The 22,655-nt window shown below is 50.7% G+C and overlaps 2 non-coding genes across 2 annotated transcripts; both read left to right on the forward strand.

Moving 5' to 3' along the window:
• Positions 1-388: 388 nt before the first annotated feature.
• Positions 389-461, forward strand: TRNAV-AAC. The gene has a single exon. It is a non-coding gene; the product is annotated as a tRNA-Val (tRNA).
• Positions 462-21,444: 20,983 nt separating this feature from the next.
• Positions 21,445-21,516, forward strand: TRNAG-UCC. The gene has a single exon. It is a non-coding gene; the product is annotated as a tRNA-Gly (tRNA).
• Positions 21,517-22,655: the final 1,139 nt, after the last annotated feature.

Genomic DNA, 22,655 nt, shown 5'->3' on the forward strand with positions numbered 1-22,655 from the left:
CTGCTGAAGTAGCTCAGCTGGGAGCGTGCCAGACTAACACGCTCGTCTATCCCCCTTTGTGCACGGGTGGGATGTTTTCTGAAAGTGCAGCAGTGCCTTTAACTGCCACGAGTCCCTCATTTCAGGCTATGCAGCAGGAAAAGACAGCATGGGCTTCTGCACCGAGTTGGCCCCCCTGACCTTTCATTCTTCTCTTGCTCTTTGTCAGCAAGGGGAAGAAAAAGAAGCTCTCCCTCAAGCTGGAGTCACAAGGGCGACGTAAGGACGACTTCCTGAGCGCCGGCTCCAGTCCTCTGCTCTGCCAGCTGACCTATTGAAGGGCTGCCACCACTTTCTCCAGGTTTGTCCATCGGTCTGTGCCAGGGTGAGCAACAGCCAAGCAGATGGAGTTTCTGTAGTGTAGTGGTTATCACATTTGCCTAACATGCAAAAGGTCCCTGGTTCAAAACCAGGCAGAAATATGCTGGCTTCCTTTTGCCAGATCCCCTTGCTGTTCAGGAAGGCCTCCTCCTTCTCCTATTGGCCTGTCCCTGGGATAACTCCAACCCCTGCATGACAGAGGGTGCTGACAGCAGTGGAGAAAGCACTTTGGTGTCAGGCTGGAGAACCTAGAGGAGTGCGGCGTGTCACCTTTTGGAGGCTTGTGGCTTGGCCTCCTCTGCCCTGGGAGGTTGGCCGGTGGAGGCCGGCTCTTCCTGCTGGCCTCCTCTGCGTGACTTGCCAAAGGAGGAAGTGAGGCAGGAATGGGGCAAAAGAGGAAAGTCGAGCTGAGAAAGGCAGGGCAGAAAGTAAGCACATCATTGCGGCTAAATGGGGTTAGTAGAGCGTCACCATTCGTTCTGCAAAGCCGGGGGAGGTGCGGTTGGCTGCTGGGAGGCAGAACCCTGTGCCTGCCTGTTGGCTTCCCAGGGGTGGCTCCTTGCAGCCCAGGAGAAGCGGGGTTCTGGGGGGAAGGAAAAGCAGCAATCGCGAGGCTGAGTGGGCTCCTTTCTGGCCGACATGGTGGGTCTGGGAGTTGCCTGTAAGCCATAAGTGGACTTGATGGAGTGAAAACCGCTGCTCCATTCTGGCTGATCTGGGGGAGCCATTAATGACTTGGGAGTGGGGGCAGGGCACTGGCTGTGAGCAAAGTCTTCTTCTTCTCTCCTGCCATGGGGAGCCCGGCCTTAAGCCTGCCCAGCATGCACTGCAGCTCGAGCATTAAGCCTTCCTGTGGCATAACCAAACTACGGCCTAGCGTAATAAGATGTAAAGTTTAGATTGTGAATTTATCTTTAATTTCCATGGTAACTTACTTTGATCTTTTATGGCTGCCACTTATAATCCTTAAAACTCCATCTTTCTGTAGTTAATAAATCTGTTTTATGAAACTGGTGTATTTTGCTTGAAGTTCTTGGGAAATCTTAGCTCCATTACAAGGCTGGTTCATGTACTATTCACAGTGAGGGAGGGGTGGACCCTGCGTAATAAACTCACTATTGTGTCATACAGGAGGCCTGTGATATGCAGGGGGTCAGATTAGATGCTCTAATGGTCTCTTCTGGCCATAAAGTTGACTAATTTCTGAAAAACCGAGTGTAGCATTGGGAGCAGCATCTGATGTTTCCCTGTCTAGCCGGCTTGCTGCCTAGAACGAACGCTCCTTGAGTGGGGTGATCCACAGGGAGTAGCTCAAACCTGCAAGGTGCCTGGCCAGGGGCAGGACATTAGCCCAGCAAGGGAGGGGTGTGGCAGTGACATCACAAAGGCCTTTTGCAGGACCTCAGACTATTGGTCCAAGGTGGTGGGGAGGTGGTGACCTCACAGAGAGATGCTGACATCAGCCAGGCAGGACAGGGGCGAGGGGCCAGGGAAACCTCAGAGACCCTGTGGCTTTGCTGCAGCAAGTCTCCTTCTCCAGGTCTCTCTTTGAGGACTGGGGGAATATTGGGGTTCACGTACCTGAGCGCCAGGAGGAACCTCTTTCGAGTTTTCTCCTTCCCTTGTAGTGATTTTACTAGAAAACAGCCGTCCCTGTTTAGAAGGTAAGAGCCTCCTCGAGGTTTGAAACCTGTTCAGTCTGATCCATCTGGTGACAGTTGAATTCTGGGCATGGAAAACTCAAGCTTAAGGAGGCAGAATTTTATTGCGCATCTGGGATTCTGTCCCTTAGAATCACTGGGGACATTGGGGTTTGTCCTTTTTGTTTAATCTTTTCCTCCATCCATCCCTCCCTCCTTTCTCTTTGTCTTTTGCTTCTTTTGTCCTTTCTCCTGTTCCCCTCCCAAAAGCAGGAGAGAGAGAGAGAGAGAGAGAGAGAGACACAGAGGAGGGCTCTGCAGCTCCCACTGTGGGAGGTCCACCCAAAAATGTGGGGCTGAAATAGAGCTCGGCCAGTGATCCCCACCAATGACCTGGGCCATCCTTTGGGATCTCTGGTGAGAACCCTCAGCCTCCCGTCCTCAGTCTCTAGCCTGATTGGCTCAGCAAGGTGTTATTGACAGGGAGGAGACTCAGGTCCTTGTTGTTCTCTTTCAAGACCAAGGAAATAAGTCAGAACCAGTTCTATGTTTGATGAATTTTGAGGCTTCTCTGCATTAATTGTCTCTGAGCAGTTCATGATTCTCTCTAACCTTGCAGTTCTCCTCAAATACTTCCTGAATAATTACTGTCACTGTTGTTGGTCTGGAGCTCATCTGAGAGCACTTTATTCAGGTCATTCAGTGTCTGAAATTCAAGATCCGAGGGTTGGTTTGAAAATCAGGGCTCTTGGGTCCTATTCCCAACTCTGCCACTGACTGGCTGTGTGATCTCAGACAACTCAATTCTCCTTTCTCAGCCTCAGCTTCTCCCTTTTTCAAGTAGGGATAATAATGATCCGCTCCTACCTACTTCACAGTGCGTGGAAGCAGGGTCGGCTCTAGGTTTTTTGCTGCCCTAAGCAAAAAAAAATTTGGGCTGCCCCCATCCCAGCCCTGGGCTCCCCATCACACCCTCCTGCTGCCCGAGCCCTGGGCTCCCCCCAACCTGCACCCGCTGCCGCCGCAGCTCTGGGCCTCCCCACACCTGCATCCCCCTGCCACCCCACCCCTGGGCTCTTCCCCCCAACCCACCCCCCCTGCCATTCCAGTCCTGGGCTCCCCCCCACATCCTGTGCTGCCCCAGATCTGGGCTCTCCCCTTCCCCCCCACCAATGCTCCCGAACCCACACACACCCTGCCACCCCAGGCCTGGGTGCTCCCCCCCACCTGCACCCTCCTTCCACCCCAGCCCTGGGTCACTGGTAACTCGCTCCCAGGATGGCTCATACAGCAGGAATTTTGGATGTGCACAGAACACAGACAGGATTGGTTCTCATCTGGTTACAGAACTGCAGTAAAATGGAACAATTTTCAGCTTGTGTGATTGGAGGATACCTGGATGCATATTATAAGACTGTCCTCCATAAATGACGAAAAGTTGAGGTGCCTTTATTATTCTTCATTTCTATAGGGAATTTGCTGGTGCAATATCGCTGTCTTCCTTTCAAACAAACAAAACTAGAAAAAATGGCAATGGCTGTTGAAAATAACAATTCCAGTCCTAATAACCCCTGGGAAGCATTTCTTGCTCAATTTTATCCTACTTTTTCTACAGCAAATGACAGTGGATCAGCGTATTTGATTTGGGAGAAATGAAGTAACAGCTGCCCAAATTGAGCTTGAGCACTCCTGAATTTTGAGGTGTTCAGATCTGGAAGGCTGGTGCTAGATTCTCTTTCTGAACATTAGCTAAATCTGGAAAGGAAAAGTCAATTTCTGCTTCCATGACTCAGAAGCGGAAATCCTCCTACGTGCCTGGTGCTGTATCTAGATGTAAGTGGGGGAATGGTCCTGCTATTGTGGGGAACTTTCCTGGCTTCTGCACTACCCCGGAGAAGTGGGCTGGCAAAAGGATCTGAGTCCTCACTCCCACTTCCTTTACCCAGAGGCCTCCCTGCCCTTGAGGACTCCCCTTCCACTCTCCTGTCTGGCAGAGTCCTCGTAACCCCAACAAGGCTGGGCCCAGGATTCCTGGGGGGCTGAACCCCCCAACCCTGCTGTGGTCACCCAGGACAGGGGCTAGGGTGTCCCTCTCTTTGCACTGCGCCCCTCCCTGACCCACTGATCACATCATACAATTTAAAGCAAATACAAGTTATTTAATTAACAATAAAATTTAAAAAATAAGAAAAAATGGGAAAGGTTAAAGGAAAACACATCACCCCGCTCTGAGGCGGGGACCATCACAAAAAGTGTCTCTGGACATCAGGGCACTTCACAGTCTGTTCCTTGTAGGTCCCAGGCCGCCTCCTCAGGCCCTGGCTGTGCTGCAGGGACGCTGCAGGTTGGACACTTGCTCTGGCGGTGGCCACACACTCTCAGGCTCTGGGTGGCAGGACCCTTCTCCCCAGCATCACCCCTGCCCTGTCAGGGTTACGATCCCCCTCCAAGTCTGGCCTGCAGGGCCTCTTGGCTGAGGCGTCTCCCTGTGCTGGGCCCACTGCCCAGGGTCCCCCTCGCTCTCCCCAGCTGCTCACTGCACCCAGCTCCGGACTGCTCCAGCTCCGCTCTGCCTCAGCACGGCTGCTGCTGCTGCTCTGCCTTCAGCTCCCTGGGCTGCTTGTCTGGCCTCTCTGGCTCCAGTTGTTACAGCTCTGCTCCCAGGGCAAGGCTGCTCTCTCTGGGCTGTGCTCTGGCTTTGGGGCTGCAGCTCTGCTACCATCAGCTCAGCTTGGGTCCCCTGCTCTCTCCTTAGCTCGGCCCCACTCCATGTGACTCAGACAATTCCAGCTCACAGGGAGGACGGGACCCTCCTGGCCTCCTGACTCCTTGAATAGCCTGCCTGCCCTGTCAATCAGGCTGACCTGGAGCATTGGCCTCTCCACATTGTTCCTGGGGACTGTCAGTCTCAGGCTCCTGATTTCCCATCGACCCCTCCCTTTTTAGTGCTGGGAGCTAGCAACCAAACACCCCACTGAATGTTAGTAAGGGGGCAACAGTCCCCTTACATAAAGCATCTAAATCCCCTGGGCACAGCTCGCCAGGGCACAGCTTGGGAGCTGCACTGGGAATAGATCCTGCAGGAAATCCCTTCCCTCCCTCTGCTAGCTTGTGTTTTGTTACAGCCCTGGAGATAATCCCGCTGCCTGCACGTGTTCCGCAGAGAACAGAGGAGCAAATTCTCTCCCTGTTCCCCCTTCCACAGCCATTAAAGGAAGGAATAAACCCCCAGCAGCGCCCTGCCCCACGGACTCCCCCACTGTAAGGAGAGAGATGTGCAGTGACTAGGGCTCCAGCTCAGCATCACCAGGTTTATATAACTTTTGGTGATGCCCAGAACTGGTCCAAGTCCTGCCCGTCTTTCCTCGCCCCCCCCAAAGCTGTGGGAGGGAGTTTGGGTACATGAGGTGCAGGCTCTGGGATGGGCAGGGGGTTGGGGTGCAGGGGAGGCGGGGGGTGGACCCTGGGAGGGAGTTTGGATGTGGGCTCTGGGCTGGGGCATGGAGTTGGGGGGCAGGGGGGCAGTGGTGGGCTCTGGGAGGGAGTTTGGGTGTGGGCAGGGTGTGGGATCTGGGCTGTGGCAGAGGGTTGGGGTGTGGCACCTATCTTGGGCAGCTCCCAAAAGTGACCCACACCCCCATCTGGCAGCAACTCCTACATGGAGGAGGCCCGGGGGGCGTGGGTCTCCTGGCACCACTGCCCGCTGGCACCACCCCTGCAGCTCCCATTGCCGCAGTTCCAATGGCAGAGTTGGCACTTGGGGTGGGGGCAGCATGCGAGAGACACACCCCACGGGGGCTGCAGGGATGTGCCAGATGCTTCTGGGAGTGGTGTGCCGTGCGGAGCGAGGGTGGGCAGGAATCCACTTTAGTCCCGCTGTGCTGCCGGTAGTGGTGGCAGGAGCCCCCGGGCCCTTTCAAATCACCCGGGGCCAGCTGCTCAGGCTTTCTGACTTCCTGCTGGGGAAGCAAAGGGAAGGCACATGTGCCCCTCATGAGCAGTTCTGGGGAGTCTTTTTGGGGCTCCTGAAGTAGGCAGCAGAGAGGTGCAGCCCCACCACCAAGTCTGTTTCACTGGAGGAGAGTGGGGGCTGCAGGGTGATCTCCCACCTCCATGCATCCAGCAGCCTGTGCTCCCCACTGCAATGCTGGAGCCTCCACATTTATTTATTGACTAATAAAATTTGCAGAATTTTAAAATATTGTGCACAGAATTTTTTTGGTGCAGAATCTCCTCAGGAGTGAGACTGACTCAGGGAACCTCCTTGGGTTGTCACTGCTTGGTGAACCACTCAGCCACCACACCAATGCACAGAGAGTGCCAAGTCCCACTGCTATGTGGGGCTGGGGGCTGGGGTCGGGTCATCCACATTCAGACTGTGCGCTCCCCCCGCTACAAACCGCTGCTGAGTTCCCAGTTAGGACATTAGCTGTTACCGATAAGGTTTGTCTGTGTTGTTGTTTTTTTTATCTCATTGTTAGGTGTAAGAAGTATAAATTGTTTAATATGTTCCATTAGTTGGTTAATAAGATGTTTATGAAGTAAATCACTGGCTTTAAAATAAGATCCAATCTGGAGCATATGAACTATTGACCCCTGGACTCCAGCTCTGAGAGGGGACTTGTTTACCATCAGGGGACAGGCTCAAACCAGTCCAAACCGTTTTTTCCCGCCAAAACCAGCCCTCAGCGTTCCATCTCCTCAGCACTTTTCCCGCCACAGAAGTGATATAAGGACGTGCTCAGCGCCTGCGCGGGGCCGTCCCCCCCCAGCGACGGCCCCTCCACGGTCGGGTCTTCCCAGTGCTCCCGAGCCGGAGAGTGACGAGCCCCCTCGGTCCCGCTGTGAGACTGAGGAACAGGAGGCCTGTCACCCCCATTCCTGCCGTCCTGCATCCCTGGTGTCCAGCCCCCCCCCGGAGCCCCCCGGGGAGTGAGAGACCCCGGGGGACGACACGGGGGCTGGGCAGGAAAGTGACTCTGCCCCGGGGAACCTGAGAGAAGCCTCAGAGCTGCCTCAGCCCCAGTGGGATTTGGGGGGCAGAGACTGGGGCCTGGCGGGGGGGATCCCCTGTGGTGTGGGGGGAGATGGGGGGTGTCAGGCAGGGAGGGGAGAAGCTGGAGTTGTGGGGGGGGGAAGGTCGGTGGGACGCGGGGGGGGGTTGAACTGTCTCTGGGCAGCCAGGAAATTCCCGGGGGGGGGGGAAGTGGCAGGCGGGCGAAGGGGGGAGGTGAGTTAATTGGATCCTGTCCCTGTTTGTGCCACTTGCCTCTCGCCCCCGATACAAATTCTCTCTAGTTCTGCCCCTTTTCTCTCTCAGTATCTCACATGGGATGGGGCTATAAAATCTGGGGCGATTCCCCCCCATCCCCTCCAATGATCAGCTCTCCCGTCCCCCCCGATTTCCCCCGTTCTCCCCATGAGTCTCAAACGTCAGTTTAAAATCTTCTCTAGTGAGGGGCATTTTCCCACCCATTTGATCTGCAGCGATTTGTCCTTGTGTAGGTGGGAAATTGTTGCCCTGAGTCATTCCCCAGCACATGGCTGCCCCTGGAGTGGGGGTGGGATGGCTCAGTGGTTGGAGCACTGGCCTGCTAAACCCAGGGCTGGGAGCTGACTCCTTGCGGGGGCCATTTGGGGATTTAGTTGGGGATTGGTCCTGCTTTGAGCAGGGGGTTGGGCTAGACACCTCCTGAGGTCCCTTCCAGCCCTGATATTCTAGGAGATGCCGGGTCTCTGCCAGGGCAGGGAAGGGAGGCGCACGTGTCCCCCGTGGGGACTGCCCAGACCCCAGTTTCCCAATCCCAATTGTTGACCCCTAACTACCAACACAGTTACCCCCAACCATCAGTTGTCAGTCACCCGCCCGTCCCCCACTGCTGCCCCCTTCCTTTATCCAGGGACCTTTCAGCTCCCCCTCCCTTTTAATCAGCTCCTCAAAGGGCTCCCTGCTGCCCATGGGAATGGTGGGGGTGGGGGAACCATTACTTTGTGTTTATGTATTGGACAGTCGTATAAAATCCAGTCCAACAGTCCCCCTTTTCCACTAGTTCGTTAACAACAGTATAAAATCCCCTCAGATCTTGGTGTTTTTCTCTCATGTTATCAAATACGCAGTTTGTGACACATTTTCTTTGCAAATCTCAAAGATTCATATAAAATAACCTAAACGTTTGCCCCACTTCTCTCTAGTTGTCTATTTCTAATTGAATATGCCCTGAGATTTCCCCCTGTCTCTCTAATTATAAAATACCAAGAAAATCTCAGATTTACACCTTTTCTTAGATTCTTGAACCTGGATATAAAATGTTTGCAAATGTTGCCCATTTCCTATTTATTCATTTATCAAATATTGATGTGAAACACTCAGATTTTTCCTGCTATCAACTGATATAAAATCCCTCTGATTTTCTACTTTCCTCTCTATAATTTGCAAAATGGGTCCAAAATCTCTCAGATTTCCACCCTTTCTCTTTCATTTCTGAACTTTGCTCTCAAAGCTCAGGTTTTGCCTTTTTCTGTCATTATCAAATGTCAGTTAAAAATCATCTCGGGTTTGGGGCTGTTCCCCATGTTTCTAAATCCCAGCAACTTCTTCCTTCGAGGGAACCTGTTGCCCTGAGTTCTTCTCCATCCTGGATGTTGCAGGGGGTTAAATTGCCCAGAGATCATCTTTCCCGACTCCTTTGTGAATCATTTGGTCCCTCTTTTACGTCTGTTAAAATGTTTGCCGAAGAAAGAGACCAGCCAGATATTTAATACCCTTCAAAGCCAGAGGCCTCCCCCTGTTTGGGGATCAGTGGTTCCCAGCTGGTAACGGGAGAGTTGGCTGGACCCTTTTCTTTTCTCCAGCTGGCACGGGATGAGGAGGTCACTCTGAGTGCAGTGTGAGTTGAGAAGTATCCCAAACCCCATGGCAAATGGCCTCTGTGAGGGGTTGATTCCCGCAGTGCTAAGATGCAGCCACCTCTGGGGTAGATCCATGGTGGCCATTATTTGCTAGTGACAGGCATGGACATTTCTTACCTATTTTGTCCCTCCAGGCCTTCCATACTCCAGTTCCAGAGACATCCCCTGGGGCTCCCTCTGCCTGTGTGACTGGCCAGCAGGGGGCGGTGGTCACTTTCTATCCACTTCTCAGGCACTGTGAGGTAACAGTGTTGCTGGGTGGGGGTGGGGCTGTGGGGAGATAGCAGCTGAAGGGGATTGTGGTGGGGAGGCCTCGGGGGGGCGGGGCCGGGGGCACCCTAGTGAGGTTGGTGGGTTCTGGAGATTTGGGGTTTCAGGGGGTGGGTGTGATGTGCCCAGCCCTGAGGCTGTGGGTCCTGGAGGTGGGTATCGCTGGGGGCCTGGTGGCTGCAGAACAGCCGGGGTGGGCGTCTCTTGGGGAGGCGGGACAGGGGGTTAGAGGGAGCCTGGTGCTGTGCCAGGGGCTCTGTCTGGGCTTCCCCCGCAGACTCCTGGGATCGCTGCCCTGCCCAGTGCACAGAGTGTGTGTGGGAGAATCCCCGGCGCTAGGCCAGGGGGTGCCCCTGTAAAGCATCAGGGGATCCCGCAGGGGGGAGGAGGGGGTGCCAGGCAAAGGGCAGGGCAGATCCTGCTGGAGGGTGGGGAATCCTAGGCAGGCAGTGAGGGACGGAGCTCCCAGTGGGGGTCCCTTTTGGGGGGTCTCTGGCTGTTGGGGTCTCTTGGTGGGGGGAACCCTTTGGGATTCCCAACCTGGCAGTGACGGTCTGGTGGGGGTTCTCTGGCCGGTGGGGGTCTGAGGGGTATCTGAGCTCCCTAGCCAGGGACACTGGGGGCTGGGTCCCAGGGAATATCTGGGGGGGGGGGGTTGGCTGGGGCTCTGGGGGCTGCTCCTGACCCATCTTCTTCTCCGTGATTAGCTTATGCCAGAATCCTGGCTCCAAGCACTGCCCGACATTCCCCGGCCAGGTCCAGTCACTGTGATAACTTTCTAGCCACTTATCAAAAACTCATCAGAGGGGTAGCCGTGTTAGTCTGGTTCTGTAAAAGCAGCAAAGAATCCTGTGGCACCTTATAGACTAACAGACGTTTTGTAGCATGAGCTTTCGTGGGTGAATACCCACTTCGTCGGATGCAAGAGGTGGGAGTTCCAGTTCGATTGTCCTAGATTGTCCAGTCCTTATCCTGGATCTGGGGGTGAGGGAGGTGGGAAGGGGGTCAGCACTGCCGCACAATGGTCCCTTCCACAGCGTTCTGGACTCATTCTTTCTGAACTCTGGTTTCATTGAGACCATTGTTAATCCAGAGTCACTGTATGGAAAGACAAGGAGTGACTCCGGATCGACAGTGGGGCAAATGAGATCAGCAATTCTCCCTGTGAGGAGGGGTTCTCATTAGCTGCTCTCCCCAGAGAGCTAAAGGAGGGAAGCTGCTCAAACACTCTGTCCCTCTCTGCTCAGGATATTGGGGTCCAGCTTCCTGGGTCAGACGCTGCAGCCTCCATTGTGATCTGGGAGACCAGGCTTAGCAGCTGCTGCTCCCCCAGTGGGGTTCTGTGCTGGGAAGTGACCTGAATTCAAGCTGCTTCTCTGCCTGGCCCAGGGGATGACTTTCTCCAGCTGGTCCTAGCCCCCTAGGGCAGCCCTGGGCCCTGTTAATACTAAATTCTGAGCCAGAGTCTCCAGGTAACTGACAGACCTCAGGGAAAGTGCTGGGGACTGCAAGAAAGTGACTCTGAACAAACAGCCCCTCCTCATTTCTCCTCCCAGTAGCAATTGCCAGGAGAAAATCCAGCCCTGGGAGAGCAAAGCCCCCAGGAATGGGACTGTCCCAGCCAGAGGGGCAGGGAGAGAGGATGGGAAGGAGAGACTGAAAGGGGCAGTGGGAGAAATGAGGGGGGAGAGATTTCCAGCTCTCTAGTCCACCCAGACACATGTATTGCTGCGTCCCTGGGCAGAACCATTTTCCAGTGAACAAAACAAGGATCAGACAGAGGAAAAGCCAGTTCCTGACTCCATATTCCCCCTGCTGGCGTGTGGCTGTCGTGGGGTCAGTGTCTGAGGGAATCCCCCTCAGTGACTCCTTTGGTTCTGCTCTTTTCTAGCCTTGTGTTCAGAGACTTTGTTACGGGGTGAGGGGAGGGAGAAGGGAGGTTAAAAATGTGTCTGGGCTTAACCTGGCAGGAGGGGCCAGGTCTACATTGTAATAAACAGATTGAGCATTTCCCAGCATGGCAGAATCTAGGGTGTCTGTCTGCAGGGAAAGGGTCTGGGGGAATTCTGATGCTAAATGAACTAAAACCTGTTCTGAGATACCCACAACTGCCCTTCTCCCCCAGACAGGCTGCAGAATGATGTCCATGTCTTGCTCCAGGTCATCCCAGCCTGCCGTGGGACAGGAAAGAGAAATGGCTGCAGTGGAGCCAACTCAGGTAGAGATTATCGGGGGATTGCTGGTGGGTTCCTGCTGGAGGAGAGGGAGAGCAAATACACCGGAGATGGGAAGGTTTGCACAGTCTGGTTTGGAGGTTGGTGCAGGGCAGGAAATTCACAGCGTGGGGAAAGGAGGAGGCTAGGGTGTAGCAAACCTGCTGGGAGTTATTTAATAAGTGGCGTAGATTCTAGGAACCGACCCAGGAGGTTTGGAGGTGGAAATGCCCTAATTTGTGAAGAAAGAAAATAGCCCACCTACATGGAGCTAGTCAAACTGACCAGACTCTCAGTGCTGGAGCCTGAGCTCACTAACCAGCGGCTGCTGTGAGATATGAAGGGGGCACCCATGAGTCAGGCTTATTGGAGCTGCCTCTCCCTTCATATCCCGCTCCTCACAAGGAGGAGGTTATTGGGCTTCCTACCAGGGAACTCTCCCTGAACCCTGCTAGGGGCTCCATCTCCTGTATCAGTCGGTGGCCTGTAGGGGTGTGATGGATCTGCTGGGAGAGACAAGGGGCTCTCTCTTCGTCCCCTCACCCTGGTATTTGCTGGATACTCTGAGCGGGGTGGGGGTGGGACTCTGTTGAGTGGGATCCACCCAGAGCTTCCATTTGATTCACTCCTCTCTGCCACAAATAGTGGGGCTGTGAGTGGAGCAGCAGGTCCTGAGTGTTGGACTCTTGCTCTTTCAGGGGCCGGTGACCTTCGAGGAGGTGGCTGTGCATTTCACCAGGGAAGAGTGGGCTCTGCTGGACCCCGATCAGAGAGCCCTCTACTGGGATGTCATGCAGGAGAACTATGAGAATGTGACCTCTCTGGGTAAGGGTTCCTGTCCCCTCGGTTCTTGGAAGGGGAAATGAAGAGTTAAGGTTCACGCCAGCCCTCCAATGCCACCTTTACTCTGTCCTGTTTCAGCATCACCCCAATATGCCAGTGACACACACACACACTACCAGAGAGCCTCCCCTGCTGCAGAACACTTTGGGAACAGAGCACAGGAGCCGTATCGCACAGTGTCAAATAGCTCCTGTTTGCTCAAGTGAAACTGGGGGTTAGGTCTGGCATAACTGTTCCATACCCCTAATCATTTTTGTTGCCCTTTTCTGAACCTTTTCCAATTCCAATATATCTTTTTTTTGAGATGGGGCGACAACATCTGCATGCAGTATTCAAAATGTGGGTCTATCATGGATTTATTTGCTGTTTTTACAAATATGATATATGATATATTCTGTCATATCTATCCCTTTCTTAATTATTTCCAACATTGCTTGCATCATATTTTGCAATATATTCCAAATAAGGAAATTAACGTGCAACGTATGTGTCATTGTTTGTGGTTTTAAGCTTTAAAACGCTTGTGTGATTTTTAACTCAGGGGGACAGTATTCCAATAGCTGTCTCCCCCTGCACACTTTTAACTAAGAGAAGAGCCTCAGGCTGAGCTGATTCAAAATCAATCATGTGGTCGTTTTCCACAACAGCTTCAAGAGGTCCCTGTGATGGAATGTAAATGTCTTCTTCACACCTTCCCCCTACAGGAGAATGGCTGTTTGACCAGCTGTTTGCCTTGCTGTCTCTGAGGAACTGCTCTGTGGGTGTTCCCCAGAATTGTAACATTTTCAGTAATATCATACTGTAAAATGTCATAACTTTACATACAGTGTTACTACACATTTTAACAGGAGGATAATATTCAGTAGATTATGCATTTTTAAATGATACCTCACAAGCCATACTGCGTACAAAATGGATCATAATTTTCTAGAAGAGTGAACACAGGGGTATAGACTTACACAGTGTCTGTGGGTGTGTTCCCAGCGTATATGTGAGTATTTCAATCCCTCATAAGCACAGTGTTTGGCATCTTCAAGGACCTGGGGAACTGGTCCTGGGAATTCACTGGTTTACCAGGTGTGACACTGTATGGAATTGTGAGACACTTTGATATTAATAATAAAATAATAATATAATCTGATAAAATTGCAATGAATCGTGCTAGATATGCCATGTAAGGTATCAGTGAAAATGTTATAATTTGCCAAGTATGATAATTTTGTTTCAATGTTTGTATCACCTTTGTATTGTGAGTTATAGATATGTAGGGTATATCTGTATTTCCAGATTTGTGCAGTGTTTCTGGGTGACATCCCCAGACATATTGGCATCAACACTGCCTAGCCTGTTTGATGGCCCATTCAGGGTCATCATCTGTACAATGAGCCCATGGAAAGGATCAAGGGGATACACCTATTGAGTCAGCAAGACATGCCGGGGTATGCCTGTCTACTGAGAACTCCAAGGCTTTTCCATGCCATGTGCTGTGAATCTTGTGTTTGGGACACAGGAAGTACAGGCCACATGGCAAAAGGAATGTAAAGGGCAGCTGCATCATCTCCATTTTGTCTTCAATCCCCCTTCCTGCCTCTGGAGCAACTTCTCTACAAACTGAACCCTGGAACAAAGGACTGAATGACCCATCCAAGCTGTGGATGTGTTCCAGACGGACTTTCAAGCCAGCAACTCACCAATACTGCTAAGAACCTGATATATCCATTTTGGAATGTATCTGACTGCTTTTCCATTTAACTTCTTTCTGTCTTTCTTTCGTTTAAACCTTTAGTTTAGATGCTAAAGGATTGTCTGGAAGGATGGAATTTTGGGTAATATCCAAACCTATACTGACCTGGTGATGTGGCTGACCCTTTGGGGTCAGAGGAACACTTTGTTTATGTGAGCAGAGTTTTTAAATAACCTCTCACTGTACTGGACCTCGCTGCTGATTAGGAGTCAGAGAACTGGGATGGAATAAAGGGGGCCGTGTGATTTCTTTTTTCAGCTTCTCGATAACCAGTGTGGGGGATCAGAAGCACAGCTGGTGACTGGTCGGTGAGTTTAACTTCAGTGTTAACTAGCAGTTTTGGGAGCATCTGCTCTGTCTTTTTCAGCCTGCCCTGATCTTGGCATTTTCAGTGAGAACTGCCCCTGGCCCACCAGGTCACACTAAGCACTGAAGTTAAATTAATAGAATGTTTTTTTATGACCAAGTCTTATGAAATCAACTGAACTCCTTTGTTTTCTTTCATCTGAGCAGGGTTTCTAGTTTTCCAATGTGATGTGATCTCCCAGCTGGAACAAGGGGAAGAGCCATGGGTCCCAGACCTCCAGGGTGCAGAGGAAAGAGAGATCCTGAGAGCTCCCTGCACAGGTGAGGAAACATTAAACCACCTCAGAATCTGTAAGTGCCTGAAGGAAACATCTGGGATGCCCAACAAAGCCCTTGGGGAGGTCTCTCAGTTCATTATTGTCCCTAGCAGGGGTTATATCCTCAGGGTAAATATAGTTCATGGCTTCCTATAGATCCTAGCAGTCACCAGGCAGTAGCTTCCTCCCTTCCTCCTGCGTATTTGGATGGGATGTGAAGGCTGAATTCTTCCCCCTCCTCTCTCCTATTTGGGGGAAGAGTTTGGGGAAGTTCAGCTCCTGATTTTTCTTTGACCTGCCTTCAGCACTTGTTTTTGTTTGGTCTTCCCCTTTCCATCCCTGTTTGAGGTTTCTGTCTCTGTCACAGCAGGTGATGCAATGGCATGTGAGAAAGAGGAGCAGAATTTTCAGCCTGATAATGTTGAGCCAGTGGGTAAAAACAGAGCATTATCTCAAAGATCGAAAAGGAATGTGTCCAGGAGTCATGAGCAGGGAAAATCCTGGGAGATTCAGCACAGACCAAAAACAGATGAAGGAAACCAGCCAGGGAAGAAAGTGGATAAATTTATTTCCTGTTGGGGAACTCAGAAGGTGCTCATGGAAATCACAACACAGCAGGATATCCTCAGGCGAAAGAGAAAAAATACATGCAGGGAGTGTGGAAAAACCTTCTCTCACAGCTCAGCCCTTTCTATACATCAGAGAATCCACACAGGGGACAGGCCCTATGAATGCCATGAGTGTGGGAAAACCTTCAATCGCAGTTCGCACCTTATTAGGCATCAAACAATCCACAGAGGAGAGAGGCCCTATGAATGCTGTGAGTGTCGGAAATGCTTCACTAGCAGCTCAAACCTTTCTCAACATCAGAGAATCCACACAGGGGAGAGGCCCTGGAAGGAGATGGGGTGACTCAGAGATTCCCTCCTTCCCCATCACTGCAGAACTGTTACCTTTTGCCTGAGCCAGGCAGAGTTTATCTTCATCACAGTCTATCCATCCACGTCTCAAAGTGTCATGTGATGAAGCATTCTCCGTTGTCTGTGCTTGCAGATGATGATTTGACTTCTTTAATCCTATATCAGAGTCGCTATGACTGGAGATGAAAGTGTCAAAGTCCTGGGAGGGGAATTCAAATGGATCCCAAATACAGTGTGATCATTTAGAGTTTAAATCCCAGGTTCCATCTATTGTAAAGCCACTTCTGGCAAGAGGGCTGTTTTTCCCTCATTATGGGGATGCTACGATACTAAAAAAATTGTAAATAACATAACTGACTATGGAGACAGGGATGAGTGAAGCAGGTTTGAATGGATCAGAGGAGAATGTGATGGGAGACTCTCTTGTCCCGATTCTGAATAATCAGATGTAACCTGCTCTGGAATTTCACTTGACACTTTCTTTGTCATGTATTGTCTCTCTGTGATGTGGGTTTCTATCTTTCCTGAAGGCTGTTTGGTCACCCAATTGGATATTAGTTCAGTTTGATAGGATGTAGCTCAGATTTATTGAAGAATTTAAGACAATGACGCTTTGCTAAAGTTACCAATTAAAATGAAATTATAGGTGAAGTTATTGGTTAAAGAGTAAGAGACTGTGTGATAATCTGAATGATTTTGGAAAACTTAAAGTTGTCTTGGTTTTGTGTTTTGTTAGTCATACAGGAAATGATGGCTAATCTTGAAAAGTTAATTTGATTTCATTTACCCTGGTTCCTCAACTGTTGCTACAGCTCTAGTACCCATCAATCCAAAGATTGAGAGAAATGGAGAGTTCCAACCATTGTCCTTTTAGTATCTTATTGTTCCTCTCTCTGTTTTTTTGTGCTGGCCTTTCTATTCTATCACTTTCTGCCTTTGTTTAGTGGTAACAGTTGGTTTCCATCACTCACGTTTGTTTGTTTAAATCTCTCTCCGTTGTTAAATAAATTTTTTGCTTGTTCGATAACTGTACTCAGGTGCTGTGTGAAATACAGTAGCAATGGTCCACAGTAAAACTAGTAACCTGGGATACTTGGGGAAGAGAGGATCTGGGATTTCACCGAGTAACTGGTGATCCGGGCTGGACCCCAGAGGGGGACACATTGAAGGAACTCAGGGGTGAGGGTGGCTGCTGTAGCTCAGAGGAGGGTCCTTGAGTTCCAGCAAGCTGGTGAGTTTGGTCACTAACATCCAGCTGCCAAATGCAAAACTCCCTCTTCCTTGTGGCAGGTGACAACAAGGAGACTCACAGCCCTCAGCACCCTGAGAAGGGTCACAATGTCTCTCTATGTTGATCCACCTGTCAAATCCACACAGGGAAAGCTCCCGATAGCACAAAACTCTGCCCTATGAAATCATGGAACATGTGCTCTTTGCTCTGTGAAAGCATGTAAAGAATCCAAGCGCTGGAGGATTGGGCCAAAAGAAATCTGAGGAGGTTCAACAAGGAGAAGTGCAGAGTCCTGCACTTAGGATGGAAGAATCCTATGCACTGCCACAGACTGGGGACTGACGGAGTGAGGGGGGTTTGATAGCAGCCTTCAACTACCTGAAAGAGCAGCAGTGTGGGCTTTCTCCTGGCCACTTTTGCTGGGCTGGGCAGGCAGCCTGGAGGCCTTTCTAGAAGAGAATTGGGAACTGAGTTAGAAAAACCAATGTGAAAACCAGAACCTCAGGTTTAGACTCATTCATTTATAATATTAAATCTTCAATTCTAGTGTCACAGTCAATACAATTGCTTCAGCCTGATAGTTGCCCAAAGGGAAACTTAACGTCTCTCCAAGGGGAGTGGAGAGAAAGCACTTTTCAGAGTCCAAGAGAGACAAGGCGGGTGAGGGTACGAGCTTGCAGAGGACCAACCTCTGTTGGTGAAAGAGACAAGCTGTGGAGATAACCCAGCACCCTTCTTCAGTTCTGTGTAGCCTGGAAGGTCGTCTCTTCCATAACCAGCAGTTAGAACATAAGAACAGCCACACTGAGTCAGACCAGTTCATCTAGCTCACTCTCCCGAAAGTGGCTAATGCCCGGCGCCCCAGAGGACCCCTGGGACCAACATGGATACACCACCACCACAAACAAGGTTAAAAGTCAATGCACATGGAGAAGGATCTTGTGTTTCATTCCTTATGTCCTAGTCCCATCATGTGGCCATTTCCTTTTCTTCCTTTCTGTTAAAAGCTTTGGTGTTTTGCACAGAAACATTATTTCCCCAGGAGAGACCCAGGAGTGGGGGCTGCATTCCTGTACCAAACAGTCACTGGAAGGGGGTAGACAAAGGCCTTTAGGACGAGGCATCTGTCACTGTCAAAAGATCATCTCCCTCCTGCAGGTCACTGGCAGCCTGAATTTGTTCCTTATCCTCCCAGAGTCTGGGGGCTGGAATCAGCACTACCCAGCCCCTCCGTATGTAGCAGGAACAAACACAAACCTGGTCTTTAAAACAAGCTGTCCCCTTCCGTCTCAGGGGAGATTTTTCTGTGATTGAAGTTGAGCTTCAGTTCCCCTCTCCTAGGGGCAGGGCGGGTGTGGGGCCAGCTCCCAATGAGCTCTGTTTTCACCATTGCTCCCTTTCAGTCACTCTGGGATCCTAACTCTGCTCCCAGCTGTCAGGCAGCTTCCAGCCCATCCACCCTGCTCATTAACTCTGTGGTCATATGTCACTCCCTCTGCCAGCACACACAGCCTGCAGGAAAGCTACTCCTGCCAGATGCATTGGTGGTATAGTGGTGTGTGTCGGTGCCTTCCAAGCACTTGATCTGGGTTTGATTCCAAGCCAATGCAATAATGGCTTTTCTCTTCTGTTGTTTCCTCATCTGGAAGTGGTTTAATTTCACTCACATTGTGCTACAATCACATTATCTATAGAATGAGACAATAAATGTGTCGAAGTCCAGCAGGTCATACAGGCTGGAGGCACACAAGGGGCTGGAATGTGTCATCTGAGAAAGACAGAACCCTTGGAAACCTGCATCTCCCATCCCCTGGCCTTGCGTGTTATGATTCCAGCTGCGTGAGCTGTTTGTAGGATGTTCTGGAATGATGGGGAAATGAAGTTTTGAGTTAGTTTTTGCTCCTGCAGATTCCTTTGCTGTTACAGTTATAATGACATGAACAAAAGGGAAGCAAAATAAACATAAACCCCACATTGCAATACAGGTGGGGAAAGGGAAGATCATGGTTAAGCCAAACACGTCAAAATAAAAATTAATACTAAAAAGGTGAGGAGGGAAGAGATCAGGTATGTGGAGAGCCCTTGATATTGATATTTCAACGCACATTGTTAGAATCTAAGTTCAGACTTGACACTGGAAAACCTGCAACTTCCTGTCTCTCTGAACACCTGTGATGAGCAAGATGGAGTTGGGACACCTGTTCTGCTTCAATCATTTATTGTCTCTCTGTTCTCTCCTTCTCCCCCCAATTCCTCCTCTCCAATGTCTCTGCCTTTCTCCTCTTGCTCCCTCTCCCCTGCCCTTTCCAGGTACTCACAGTCTACAGCATTTAGGACAAGCCAGAGCTCCCATGTTCTGCACATGATCCTGTATCAGAGGACGTGGGACCCCGGTCAGAACCAGTCACCTGATCAATATGACCCTTTATGGGCGACTTCTCTGCCTACTCTGCAATTTACACCCCCCCCACTGAAGGGGGTGGGGTACAGCTCTGACTGAGAGGCCCCACAGGAGAAACTTCAGCCCAAAGACAAATTTGTGTGAAACGCTGAGAAGTGAAGAGCCCCCTTCCCTTCCCCCCAAATCCCCAGAACTCTAGTGTCACCCCCATGGCACAAGCACAGGGAACCCAGTGAGATGGGGTTACAGAATACAAGGGGGGAGGCAGCAGGGAGAGAGGTGACAGGGAATCTCTCTTTTTCTTTCTCTCGTCACTTTCTGTTCTTCTCTTTCCTTCCAGGAACTGCAGTCACAGCAGGGAGGGGTTTGTCTCCGTGTCTGTCACGGAGGTGGTGGAAGTGACGGATTCTGTGACTTCCTGCCACCTCTGTGACTTCTGCAGTGGCCACAGTGGCTGACTCCAGGGCCACTCAATCAACTGGCTCCAGGGGCCGCCCAAGCAGCGGCCAATGCGGCTGGCCTGGGGACCACTTGACCAGTGGTCCCGAGGGCAGCAGGAGCAGCCACAGCTTGGTGGCCTCTGGCAGCACTTCTGGGGTGGCCAGAGCAGCAGCTGGCCCCCTGGGGCTCCCCCCTGCCCTAGCAGCAGCTGGAGTGGCAGCGACTCTCAGGGCTTCTCCCCTGGTAGCTGGTGCTCATTATCCATCAAATAAATCAAAACACTTCCCCCTGCAAGTGGATTTAGCCCGGGACCCTCAGAGTCAGCAGCTGTTACGCCCCCACTGAGCTCTCTGGCCAGGTGTCCTAGTGCCGGGAGCCTCCGATGTAGATCCTAAAATAGCGTTTTTGCACCAGGGGCAGCTGAAATTTTGGACCAGACATTGTAGCTCCACCGTTATTTTACTGAATTGCTTCAAAACAGCAAGTGTAGAAAGTCTCCTAAGTGCCAGGCTCTCTGCCATGGAAACAGCTGCCCCCGCTCTGCAGGAGTCTGTGCGTTCCACCCAGCAACGTACACACCTGCTCCACACTGAAGGGGGGTCAGACAGTGACGGTAACGCAAATCTTCCGACTAGTAACCCAGGTCCCTTTCTTTAACCCAGGACATGCCAGTCACCTGTTAGCCATGGTGTTATCTTCATCTTCAAATACCTCTCAGGACATTGAACAGAGGGAGTGAACCCCCCCAAATGGCTCCCTGTTGAGGCGTTGTACCGAACCTGCCCCTGGAGACTGTCTGGTTTTATACTCTTAGAGCTTTTTCTCTTCAAACCCCTTATCCCAATCTCTGGGCCAACCTCCGCATTTCAGAGTTTAGAATTTACTCTCATCACCCTCCTATGGCACTTTCCATGTGACTGAGACAAAGCAAGTGGGGGAAGCTCCGTGGCTAATGAAAACCAACTCTCTGGGTGAGGCCTGAACTCACACCCACAGCTGTATTTCCCCCTGCATGAGCCACTATAGGTGCTTCTTAGACAAACTTGGGCTGTAGGTGGTTATGTGTGTCTGTGCTTCACCACTTTGGCTGCTCTGTGAAAAGCTGATGGTTCAAACAGAAGCTGGTGGGGTTTTGTTTTGGTTTAAGCAATTAGAGTCTAGTACATTTTAACAGGCAGAAAATGTCCTATTCTAGTCTAGCCCCATTTGACTCCTTCTGTCCATCTTCTTCCTTCCCCCTCAGTGTCTTTCCTTCCCCATTGGGGACATGCAGAGATGAACCCCAGTCAGTCTGTGTCACAGAGAGTCTGTATCTCCTAAGGAATGTGGGTGAAGGATTCCAGCTGAATTAACTCCACTCACCTGGGTTAGAAACATTTGTTTCTTTCGAGCAGATAGTGGGAAATGGGACATTAATTCAGACCCAGGAGGCAAGGCAGAGGCTTCATGATCCTGATCTCCATGAAGGGAGAGAGGATCCCCAGGAAGGAACAGAGCTTCCTTTAGACTCAAGTTGGGTCTCCTGGAAGTTGGAAAAGACCCTTGGTCACTGAGGATCTCATGGGATCGTACTGCTCCAGAGGCTCGAGAGTCCTGGGTGCGGGGAGGGTGTCACTGCACAGTCTGAAATGGAAGGGAGGACCCTGGAAGGGAAGGGGAGGAACAGAAAATGGAGAGGAATGAAACAGAATAAACACCTCTTCTCTCTCCCCTCCCTGACCCAGCAAGAACTGTTATCAGTGGGGAAACTCCCCACCATGAACGGCAGAGACCACAGAGACATTTGCCTCATGCTGAGAAGTAAGGTGACCAGACACCAAGTGTGAAAAATCAGAAACTTTCCCCAGATGCATTGGTGGTATAGTGGTGAGCATAGCTGCCTTCCAAGCAGTTGACCTGGGTTCAATTCCCAGCCAATGCAATGATGTGATTATTCCTCCACTGGGAATTGGTTTAATTTCAGTCACATTGTTTCAGTTTATCAATAGAATGAGAGAATCAGTGTCCCAAATCCCAACAGGTCATTAAACACCCAGTGGAGGAAGAAAGGGGTGGGACTATATAATAAGCAGTTGGAGTCATCCTGGTATTACAATGCTTGGTTCATTTTTTTTAAAATTCCTTTACTTCCCTCTCCCTTTTAGACTCAGAGCCTTTAAGGTCAGAAGGGACCAGTGTGATCATCAGGAGGGAGCGGGAGAGGGAGGGGGAAAGCCACTTCACAGGCATTCAGAGAGGGAGAGGAGACAAAAATGGGAATGGGGGAAGTATAACAGACCTATTGAGCATAGAAATCACTGCTGCTCCTACAACAGCAGGGACAGGCCACTAGGAGCTGGGAAAAATTAAGCCATCATGTTTCTGAACCAGGGACCTTTTGCGTGTTAGGCAAACATGATAACCACTACACCACAGAAACTCTGTTGCAGGGCTCTGCCCCTCCCTTCATAAGAACAGAAGAATGGCCAGACTGGGTCGGACCAAAGGTCCATCGAACTCCATATCCTGTCTGCCAACAGTGGCCAATGCCAGGTGCCCCAGAGGGACTGAACCTAACAGATAATGATCAAGTGATCTCTCTCCTGCCATCCATCTCCACCCTCTGACAAACAGAGGCTAGGGATACCATTCCTTACCCAGGCTGCCTAATAGCCATTAATGGACTTCACCTCCATGAATTTATCTGCAAAAATAATGAGGAGTACTTGTGGCACCTTAGAGACTAACAAACTTATTTGAGCATAAGCTTTCGTGGGCTAAAATCCACTTAAACAGATGCATACAGTGGAAAATACAGCAGGAAGATATATATATACACAGAGAACATGAAAAAATGGGTGTTGCCATCCACACTATAATGAGAGTGAGCAGTTAAGGTGAGCTGTTACCAGCAGGAGAAAAAAACTTGTAGTGATAATCAGGATGGCCCATTTCCCACAGTTGACAAGAAGGTGTGAGTAACAGTAGGGGGACAAATAAACATGGGGAAATAGTTTTACTTTGTGTAATGACCCACCCACTCCCAGTCTTTATTCAAGCCTAATTTAATGGTGTCCAGTT

Source organism: Mauremys reevesii, linkage group 14 (assembly GCF_016161935.1).
Source record: "Mauremys reevesii isolate NIE-2019 linkage group 14, ASM1616193v1, whole genome shotgun sequence".
Classification (NCBI taxonomy): domain Eukaryota; kingdom Metazoa; phylum Chordata; order Testudines; family Geoemydidae; genus Mauremys; species Mauremys reevesii.